This window comes from Nomascus leucogenys, chromosome 13, assembly GCF_006542625.1.
Source record: "Nomascus leucogenys isolate Asia chromosome 13, Asia_NLE_v1, whole genome shotgun sequence".
Classification (NCBI taxonomy): domain Eukaryota; kingdom Metazoa; phylum Chordata; class Mammalia; order Primates; family Hylobatidae; genus Nomascus; species Nomascus leucogenys.
The window spans coordinates 25,582,403-25,593,998 of record NC_044393.1 but is presented as its reverse complement, the minus strand read 5'-3'; positions in this window follow the sequence as shown (position 1 = coordinate 25,593,998).

Below are 11,596 nucleotides of genomic sequence, written 5' to 3'. Positions count from 1 at the left end.
AATAGAAATCACTGTTCTAAGCCAGGCATGGTGGCTCACGCCTGTAATCCCAGCACTTTGGAAGGCTGAGGCGGGCAAGTCACTTGAGGTCAGGAGTTCGAGACCAGCCTGGCCAACATGGTGAAACCCCATCTCTACTAAAAGTACAAAAATTAGGCATGGTGGCAGGCACCTATATTCCCAGCTACTCAGGAGGCTGACGCAGGCGAATCATCTGAACCCGGGAGGTGGAGGTTGCAGTGAGCCAAGATTACGCCACTGCACTCCAGCCTAGGCAACAGAGTGAGACTGTCTCAAAAAAAAAAAAAAAAAAGAAAGAGAGAGAAAGAAAGAAAGAAAGAAAGAAAGAAAGAGAAAGAAAGAAAAGAGAAACAAAGAACTGTGACTAGGGTTGAGGGAAACCAGGCTATCAGGCATCTCTGATGACCTCTGCCATCAGGAGACATTCTTGGGGGCTGAGAGTCTGCTCTGCCAGCCATTTCTGGCGAGGGCCTTATTTCTGCATTGCCCCCCTCCTTATTCCTACCCAAGAACCACCTGACACCTCTGGTTTGCTCTCTTGAAGATCCCCCCACCTGCTGCAACCCCTCTCTGGCCAGTTTTATCCAACTGTGGCCTTTGTCCTTTAGCGAGAAATGACCACATTTTCCCCACCAAAGAAAGGGGGCCAAAGTTCTCCCCTTTTCTGAGTCCACTATTTTTAATGAAGTTTTACACTGGTTGGTGCCTTGAATTGGCAGACCTGTCTTTCCTTAGCAAACTGACCCCTCTCATTGCTAAGCAGGTTCCTGTCAGCTAATAGGACCAGTGTCTACACTCCACTCCCTTCTCCTTTAATCTCTCATTCTCTTTCTCTCTCATGCTCTTCTTGACCCACTACCTCAATCCTGCAACGTGGGGGTCTCTTACGCCCTTTTTAGTTTGTTCTATAGGAGGCAACACTGACGGAGTACTGAAAAACAAGGGAAGAGGCGAGATTGCCACACAGTGAGGGAAGAGAGTGTCAGCTATAGAGAGAGGATCACTTAACGTGGCTTGGCCCCTGGCATAAAATTTTCCTTACTAAGCCAGACTGGTTGATTTGTGGAGGGTTCCCTCATTTATCACCCTATTTTCATGCATCCTAGTGGTTGCAGGCTGGATGTGAAGGTCGGTGAACTAATATGTTAGAAGCTCTTAGCATAGCACTTGGCACACAGGAAGTGCTCGATAAAGGACAGCTCCTGTCAATCACTGGAACTCCCTTTCCAATTGTAAATGGTCCTCATCGCTCGCCCAGCCTCTTAGGTCTTTCTTCTCCTGCCCTCTGCCACCCTCGCTCAACCCTAACCTCAGCCTCTAGCCTAGACTTCCCATTCTCCAGAGGAGATAGCGAGGCCCTCCTCACTCTGCCTGTGGCCTGCCTGTCCACCTTTTTCTCACACAAGCACCCTAGGCCTCAGCCACCCTTCTGCTTAAGGCCCCTGAACATGTTCTTTTCCCAGCCTATGTGCCTGGAATGCATCCTCCGCTTCAAGCTCAGCTGACTCAGCTTGTGTCACTTTCTTCAGGAAGCCTTTGCCGGTGGAACCTCCACCCAGACTGGATTCCCCGCCCCTCCTTCCATTCATATCAAGTATCAGTTCTGTGCAGGCACAATTCTAGGAACCGGTAAACAAAACAGGCAAAAGAGCAAATCCTTGCTTTGTACTTACATTTTGGAGGACAAGGACATATCATAAAACAAAGTACTAAAATAGGTAGAATGCTTGAGAAATGTTAAGGAAAGTCATAAAGCAGGGAAACAAGATAGGAAGTTTGGGGACCAGCAGAGGGAGTGGCATTGAAATTGACTAGACAGGAAGGCCTTCACAGGGAGGTGCGATTTGACTAAAGTGAGGAGCTCTCACTGCTGGGCGTTCACTGCAGCCTGTGCAAGCCACCATCACCGCATGGACCATGGACAATAGGAAGCTTTTTCCTGGCCGGGCGCGGTGGCTCACGCTTGTAATCGCAGCACTTTGGGAGGCCGAGGCAGGCAGATCACGAGGTCGGGAGATCGAGACCATTCTGGCTAACATGGTTAAACCCCATCTCTACTAAAAATACAAAAAATTAGCCGAGCGTGGTGGCGGGCGCCTACAGTCCCAGCTACTCGGGAGGCTGAGGCGGGAGAATGGCGTGAACCCAGGAGGCAGAGCTTGCAGTGAGCCAAGATTGTGCCACTGCATTCCAGCCTGGGCGACAGAGCAAGACTCTGTCTCAAAAAAAAGGAAGCTTTTCCTTTGGATACCAGTCTCAGTGAAGGGGGGAGACAACAGGCATCTGAGGCCACTGCAGTGCTGCTTCTGATTAGGAACGTTTCACCATGTTGTGAGGTTGGCAGCTGAATCAGGCCAGGATTAACTGGTTAGCACCTGGATGGATGTGTCTAGAGGCCAAGCTCTGTACCTGTCAGCTCCCCATCCCCCACACCTCCAACCATAGCTCAGTTGCCTAGAGAAGCTCAGTCACCCAAGGACAGCCTTGATAGGCCTAACCCATCACCTTGGTCCAGGACCCATAGCAGTGATCACCGAGCCCTGCAGTGTTTGTGCTGGGAGAGTTCTGCATGTCAAGAGACTGAGTAATTGGTTGCAGAAACAGGAAGAGACAGAGTAATTAAGTCTTAACAGCAGCCTAGGAGCACGGAACATTGAGCTCCTGTTGCAAGTGAGCTCCTGTTGCAAGTTTCTAGAACTCATAGGTGGAGAATGAAATTTCAGTTTCCAAACCATGTTCGTGCTCCTCCAGGCATGACTGTGAGCAGTATTCTGACTTGCCATGAGGCCTGGGGATTCAGTTTTTTCTGAATTTTTATAAGGCATGGCCATGTGACCAAGATTCCTCTTCGTTTTTAAAAAAAATTTTTTTAGTTTAGTTTTTGAGACAGTCTTGCTCTGTTACCTAGGCTGGAGTGCAGTGGTGTGATCTTGGCTCACTGCAACCTCTGCCTCCTGGGTTCAAGTGATTCTTCTGCCTCTGCCTCCCGAGTAGCTGGGATTACAGGCGTGCACCACCACACCCAGCTAATTTTTGTAATTTTAGTAGGGACGGGCTTTCAGCATGTTGACCAGGCTGGTCTCAAACTCCTGACTTCAAGTGATCCTCCTGCCTTGGCCTCCCAAAGTGTTGGGATGACAGGCATGAGCCACCATGCCCAGCCTGTTTTTAATTATTTATTTATTTTAAGACAGGGTTTTACTCTGTCGCCCAGTCTGGAGTGCAGTGGTGCAATCTGGACTCACTACAGCTTCAACTTCTTGGGCTCAAGCAATCCTCCTGCCTCAGCCTCCTGAGTAACTGGTACTACAGGTGTGCGCCATCAGGCCAGGCTAGTTTTTGTATTTTTTTGTAGAGATGGGGTTTTACAATGTTTCCCAGGCTGGTCTCAAAATCCTGGTCTCAAGTGATCCTCCCAAATTGGCCTCCCAAAGTGGTGGTGCTACAGGCGTGAGCCACCGCACATGGCCTCTTTTTTTTTTTTTTTTTTGAGAGCCCTGACATTCGCTACTTCCATTACTAAAGGGAGCAAAATGAGTCTTTTCTCATTACAGTCAAAAAGCATACCAACATAATGCCTGACGGGTGGAAGGCGCTCAGTCAACATTTAGGGATGAGGAATGAGGCCAGCAGATGCCTTGATAGCGTGCGCCAGAAATAACTCATGCAGGCCCCTCTGCCTCTGTGAGTACAACTGATGACAGGTGGGCCTGGTGAAGTCATTAAGAATCTGATGTGGCTGGGCAAGGTGGCTCGTACTTGGAATCCCAGCTACCCAGGAGGCTGAGGTGGAAGGATCACTTGAGTCCAGGAGTTTGAGACCAACCTGAGCAATACAGTGAGACCCTGTCTCAAACAAACAAATAAACAAAAACACACAAAAACCTGATGTGGTCACTTAATTGCTATGGGGCCTGGAGCACATAATTTTGCCTCCCTGACCGTCAGCTTCTGGCTGTCTAATTTGACCATCAACATAGCACTTACCCCAAATAGCAATGATTAAGATGATGCATGTTAAATGCATAACATAGTAACTGCCTTGCACGGAGTGCTCGATAAATGTCTGCTGTTTTTATTTGATGAGCACATATAGCTTGTTGATAGTTAAAATGAAGAACAAATATAAAATGTCATTATGACAGGCTCATCTGTTAAGGCACCACGAATACTTTCTTCTTTCTCGTTTGCTAATTTGCAGACATCCCAGTGGGTTTGGTGTTAATCACTGCTACCATTGATTGAAATTCTATTACATCCCATGCACTGTATTAAGCCTGTGTATATAATTACCTCACTTAATCTTCACAACAACCCAGTGAGGTAGATTTAATTATTTTCCATTTTACAAATAAGGAAACCAAGGCTCAAAGAAACGGAAGAGACCTGTCTCACACCTAATGAGTGGCTCAGCTAGTTTTCCATTTGCTGCTGTATTAAATAGTGAAAAATGTTTCAGGCTGATTTCATAAATAGCATAAGCATACCAAGCTTGTCAGATGCTTGTTTGTACTGGAAAACTGGAAATTAGGATATTTTACTGTTTGTTCCATCTGCTTCAAATTATTGCCTATTATTTAGACTTGCTGAAATAGTCCTCATCTAAATCAATGGTTTTGCAGATTGAACTTACGAACCTGACATGTACAAGGACAATAGCCATGTTTTAGCCAACACCAAAATATCAAGTGTCCTTCCCACTACTGTTGCGTCTGAAGCAAGAGTCATCCCAGACCCACAGAACTTGAGGAAACTTGAGAAGGGTATCACCAATGTGACCCAATAACCAGGATTAGCATCAAGAAGAGCCATGATCCTACCAGGAAATTATTGCCTGGCACCAGAGCCCCTGTGACACAGTGGGTGGGAGATTCCATGGCAGAATTGAGCCAGGAGAATGAAGAGCTGGACAGAATGAAGGTTCATTTGTCCATCCAAAAAATATTTATTAGGCACTGTGCTGGGAATAGAGATACCATGATGAACAAGAAAGTTTTTGCCCTCAAGAGGATTGCATAAATGTATATAGATAATAAGTTATATGAATTCACACTCCACATACTTATGGAACGATCACTATGTGCTGGGCCTTGCTCTCAGATGGGCATTTGGGTCTGAACAAAGCAAATGAAGGAGCTTATAGTGTAGGACAATGCTGTCCAGTTAGAAACATAATGTGAGCCACATATATAAAATTTCCTAGTAACCTCATTAAATAAAAAGAAGCAGGTGAAATAAATTATGGTAATATTAATATATTTCATTTAACCCATTACATCAAAGAATATTGTTATTTCAACATGTAATTAATATTAAAAATTATTGTTATTATTATTTTGAGACAGAGTCTTGCTCTGTCACCCAGGCTGGAGTGCAGTGGCATGATCTTGGCTCACTGCAACCTCTGCCTGCCAGGTTCAAGTGATCCTCCCACCTCAGTTTCCCAAGTAGCTGGGACAACAGGCATGTGCCTCCATACCCTAATTTCCATATTTTTAGTAGAGATGGGGTTTTGCCATGTTTGCCAGACTGGTCTCGAACTCCTGGCCTCAAATGATCTACCTGCCTTGGCCTCCCAAAGTGCTGAGATTAGAGGCATAAGCTACCTTGCCCAGCCAATATTAAAAATTATTAATAAGATTTTCCCCAAATGAAATCTTTGAAATCTGGCATATATTTTATACATACAGCACATCTCAGTTTATTTATTTTTTTTTAATTTTTTTTTTTTGAGACGGAGTCTCACTCTGTCGCCCAGGCTGGAGTGCAGTGGCATGATCTTGGCTCACTGCAAGCTCCACCTCCCGGGTTCACACCATTCTCCTGCCTCAGCCTCCTGAGTAGCTGGGACTACAGGTGCCCGCCACCACGCCTGGCTAATTTTTTTTCTTTTTTGTATTTTTTAGTAGAGACACAGTTTCACCATGTTAGCCAGGATGGTCTCCATCTCCTGACCTCGTGATCTGCCCGCCTTGGCCTCCCAAAGTGCTGGGATTACAGGCGTGAGCCACCGCGCCCGGCCAGCACATCTCAGTTTAGACTAGCCACATTTAGAGCGCTCAGTAGCCACTTATGGTGAGTAGCTATCTTACTGGACATCATAGATTTAGACAATAAAGGGTTCAAGGATGCCTCCTTTACAGGAAGGCTGCTGCATCTTGTGGGGGCTTAATGAAGCTGCTCCAGCTTGGATCTCCCATTCTCTGGTATCCCCTCTCCTCCATCTTGGCAGAGCAGGGCAAGGTATATATCAGGCGTGCCTGATGGAATCCTGCCTCATGTTCCAGAGCCTTCTGAAGGCAGGACACCAAGTCCTGGATGTGCTTCTCTAGCACAGATCCTACTGGAGTTAACGTTAGTGTACCCAGCGTTGGTTATTCAGCCAGTCACTACCTGTTTACTAAGTGCTGGCCTCTGTGCTAAGCACTGTGAATGCACGCCAGTGAAAATAGACATTTGTTAGCTCATAATCTCATCAAGATAAACAAGATGCATAAATTGTTAAAAACTGTGAGAAATTCTACAGAGGAAGAGGGAAAGGTGCTGCAAGAGTAAATAGGTCACCTGACCTCTTGGGAGTCAGGGAAGTAGACTTAACTGAGCAAAGGAGGAGAGTGGTCCACATGCAAAAGCAGCGTGGAGGATGCAGGGAGGAGCTCAACGGCGGTTGGTGTGGCTGGCATGCAGCCTGGAGTGGTGTGAGCACTGGCTTCGGAGTCACAGATCTGGTCCAACTTAACTGGGTGACTTTGATGACAAGTTTTAAACTCTGTGCACCTCAGTGACCTCCTTTAGAGGGATGTGGTGAAGATTAAACAGATTGATGTTTGTTTTTTTAAGACAGAGTCTTGCTCTGTCACCCAGGCTGGATTGCAGTAGTGCAATCTCCACTCACTGCAACCTCCGCTTCCCGGGTTCAAGCAATTCTCCTGCCTCAGCCTTCCAAGTAGCTGAGATTACAGGCATCCGCCATTACACCTGGCTAATTTTTGTATTTTTAGTAGAGACAGGGTTTCAACATGTTTCACCAGGGTGGTCTCAAACTCCCGAACTCGTGATCTGCTAGCCTTGGCCTCCCAAAGTGCTGAGATTATAGGCATAAGCCACCATGCCCTGCCATGAGCAGCTGTTTTTTTTTTTTTAAATAAAACTTTTATTTTGGAATAACTTTAGATTTACAGAAATTTTTTTTTTTTTTTTTTTTTTTGAGACGGAGTCTCGCTCTGTCACCCAGGCTGGAGTGCAGTGGCGCAATCTCGGCTCACTGCAAGCTCAGCCTCCTGAGTAGCTGGGACTACAGGCACCCGCCACCACGCCCGGCTAATTTTTTGTATTTTTTTAGTAGAGACGGTGTTTCACAGTGGTCTCGATCTCCTGACCTCGTGATCCGCCCGCCTCGGCCTCCCAAAGTGCTGGGATTACAAGCGTGAGCCACCGCGCCCAGCCCTAGATTTACAGAAAAATTTAAAACCTAGTACATAGAGTTTCCATATGCCCTTCACCCAGCTTCCCCTAATATTAGCATCTTATGTAACCATGACACATTTGTCAAAACTAAGGAATTAACACTGGTACATTACCATTAACTGAACCACAGACCCATCTGGATTTCCCCAGTTTTCCCACTGATGTCCATTTTCTCTGCCATACAGAATAGCACATTACATTTAGTTATGTATCCTTAATCTCCTCCATCGGGAATGGTTTCTCAGTCTTCCTTTGTTTTTCATGACCTTGATAGTTTTATTTATTTTTTTTTTTTGAGACGAAGTCTTGCTCTTTCGCCCAGGCTGGAGTGCAGTGGCGCGATCTCGGCTCACTGCAAGCTCCGCCTCCCGGGTTCACGCCATTCTCCTGCCTCAGCCTCTCCGAGTAGCTGGGACTACAGGCGCCCGCCACCACGCCCGGCTAATTTTTTGTATTTTTTAGTAGAGACGGGGTTTCACCGTGGTCTCGATCTCCTGACCTTGTGATCCGCCTGCCTCGGCCTCCCAAAGTGCTGGGATTACAAGCGTGAGCCACCACGCCCGGCCGACCTTGATAGTTTTAAAGTGTTGGTAAGATATTTTGTAGAATGTCTCTCAATTTGGATTTTTCTTTTTCTTTTTCTTTTTTTTTGAGATGAAATCTTGCTCTGTTGCCCAGGCTGGTGTGCAGTGGCACAGTCTCAGCTCACTGCAGCCTCCACTTCTCAGGTTCAAACAATTCTCATGCTTTAGCCTCCTGAGTAGCTGAGACTACAGATGTGTGCCACCACGCCCGGCTAATTTTTGTATTTTGTTTTGTTTTGTTTTCTTGAGATGGAGTCCCTCTCTGTCGTGCATACTGGAGTGCAATGGCGGGATCTCAGCTCACTGCAGCCTCTGCCTCCTGAGTTCCAGCAATTCTCCTGTCTCAGCCTCCTGGGTAGCTGGGATTACAGACGTGCGCCACCATACCCGGCTAATTTTTGTATTTTTAGTAAAGATGGGGCTTCACATGTTGGCCAGGTTGGTCTCGAACTCCTGATCTCAGGTGATCCACCCGCCTCAGCCTCCCAAGTGCTAAGATTGCAGGTGTGAGCCACTGCACCCGGCCTAATTTTTGTATTTTTAATAGAGACGGGGTTTCACCATGTTGGCCAGGCTGGTCTCATACTCCTGGCCTCAGGGGATCTGCCCACCTTGGCCTTCCAAAGTGCTGGGATTACAGGCATGAGCCACTGCACCCGGCCCTCAATTTAGGTGTTCCTAACATTTTCTCATGATTAGACTGGAGGCTACGGGTTTCTGGGAAGAATACGCCAGAGATGAAATGCCCTTCTCATCACATTGTATTGGGGGTACATCATATCAACGTGACTCATCATAAGTGACATTAACCTTGATCAGTTGGTTAAGGTGGTGACTGCCAGACTTCTTTGCTGTGAAATTCTTATTTTTCCTTTTTCATACTGTAATATTTGGAACATAGGTTTGATTTTAATAGATATTTTAAAAACATATATTTAGAAATCTTTACCCACACTGAAAGAATATATATTTTTCTCAAGCACCTTTGGGGTATATATTAATATTGTTGGCATATTTACAATATTTACAAATATCATCTACAGCATAGAATGTGGTAACTTTTATGCTGCAAAGCAAGTCTCAAATATTAATACCAGCACATCAGTATCAGGAATAAATGGGCTGGGCATGGTGGCTCACGCCTTTAATCCCAGCACTTTGGGAGGCTGAGTCAGGTGGATCACCTGAGGTCAGGAGTTTGAGACCAGCGTGGCCAACATGGTAAAACTCTGTCTCTACTAAAATTATAAAAATTTGCCAGGCGTGGTGGCACGAGTCAGGAGGGCTCCTCAGGAGGCTGAGGCAGGGGAATCACTTGAACCCGGGAGGTAAAGGTTGCAGTAAGCTGAGATCTTGCCACCACTGCACTCCAGTCTGGGCAACAGAGCAAGACTCTATCTCAAAAAAAAAAAAAAAAAAAAAGGAAAGATGACTGCAATATGTCACTACAATGTAAAGTCTAAATAAAAACAAAACAAACGTTAAAAATACTCAGACCTGAAGGATAATGAAAATACTGTATTATCAAAACTTGTATGATGTATAGCTAAAACAGTACATAGGAGAAATTTATAGCCTCAAATGCTTTCATTGGGAAAGAATTTCCCACCAGTAAGGGAGTGTGTGACTCATTACACAGGTTAGATGGAAGTTCAGAGAGTTCTCCCCAGTGTCTTTGGCATTTCTCCAGGATTTTTGCAGCACTCCGAGGGAATCAGAGCCCCAGTAACTACTAAGATTGAATGAGCCACTAGTGCAGTACAATGCAGACACAGAACAGATTATATTTTATTCCACAAAGAAAAGGAATGAGATCTTTTCCCATCTTAGCTTTGTGAAATAAGTTCCATTTCCACTGGAGGTGCTGAAGGAAATCAGGTTTTATGTCATGTTTTATTTAGATCTGCTAGAGAGACTGTGTTTTTTTTTTTCTCTTTTTTTGGTTGGTTGTTTTTGAGACAGGGTCTCCTCTGTCGCCCAGGCTGGAGTGCAGTGGTGCAATCACAACTCACTGCAGCCTCAACCTCCACTCAGCAATCCTCCTGCTTCAGCCTCCCAAGTAGCTGGGATCACAGGCACATGCCACCATGCCCAGCTAAGGGTTTCACCATGTTGCCTAGGCTGATCGCGAATTCCTGGGCTCAAGTGTCAGACCCACCTAGGCCTCCCAAAGTGTGGGGATTATAGGCGTGAGCCACTGCACCCAGCCTGTTTTGTTTGGGGCAAGGGTTTTAACATTAAAATATGTGTGTGTGTGTGTGTGTATGTGTATATATATACACACACACATATATGTATATATATGTATATATATATATACGTATATATATATTGACTGTGTGTGGTGGTGCACACCTGTAATCCCAGCACTTTGGGAGGCCAAGGCAGGCTGATGGCTTGAGCTCAGGAGTTCAAGACCAGCTAAACAACATAGTGAGATCCCATCTCTAAAAAAAATACAAAAAGGCCAGGCACGGTGGCTCACGCCTGTAATCCCAGCACTTTGGGAGGCTGAGGTGGGCAGATCACGAGGTCAGCAGTTCGAGACCAGCCTGGCCAGCATGGTGAAACCCCATCTCTACTAAAAATACAAAACAGCCGGACATGGTGGCACACATCTGTAATTCCAGCTACTCAGGAAGCTGAGGCAGGAGAATAGCTTGAATGCAGGAGTTGAAGGTTGCAGTGAGCCAAAATTGCGCCACTGCACTCCAGCCTGGGCAACAGAGCAAGACTCCGTCCCAAAAAAAAAAAAAAGCCGGGTATTGTGGTGCCTGTACCTGTATTTGCAGCTACTTGGGAGGCTGAGGTGGGAGGATTGCTTGAGCCCGGGAGGTTGAGGTTGCAGTGAGCCAAGATTGCACCACTGCACTCCAGTCTGGGTGACAAAGCAAAACCCTGTCTCAAAAAAGAAAAAATACTGTCCCTGCCAAATCCAAGACAGACAGCTTTTCTTTTTCTTTTCTTTTCTTTTTTGTTTCTTTGAGACAGAGTCTCACTCTGTCGCCCAGGCTGGAGTGCAGTGGTGTGATCTCAGCTCACTGCAACCTCTACCTCCCTGGTTCAAGTGATTCTCATGCCTCAGCCTCCCAAGTAGTTGGGATTACAGCCAGTTGCCACCATGCCCAACTAATTTTTGTATTTTTAGTAGGGACGGGCTTTCACCATGTTGGCCAGGCTGGTCTCAAACTCCTGGCCTCAAGTGATCTGCCTGCCTCGGCCTCCCAAAGTGCTGGGATTACAGGCATGAGCCACTGTGCCCGGGTCAGACAGCTTTTCTATAGTGAAACAAGTCACACAGGAATATAAATGTGACCATTTTCTCTGGCAAATATCTAAGTAACTTTAAGGTTTGTCGGCTCCTGTGTCATAGGTGTTGCCATGTGTGCTACCTTTTTCAGAAGGCCCCACTTTCCTTGCAAACCTCTCTCCATCTCTAATAGGCCCTGTATGGGCTCTGCTGTCTCAGTTTTAACTGTCTTCTGCTTGACGTGAGTTCAGCCTGGGGATATAAAGCTTTGCAG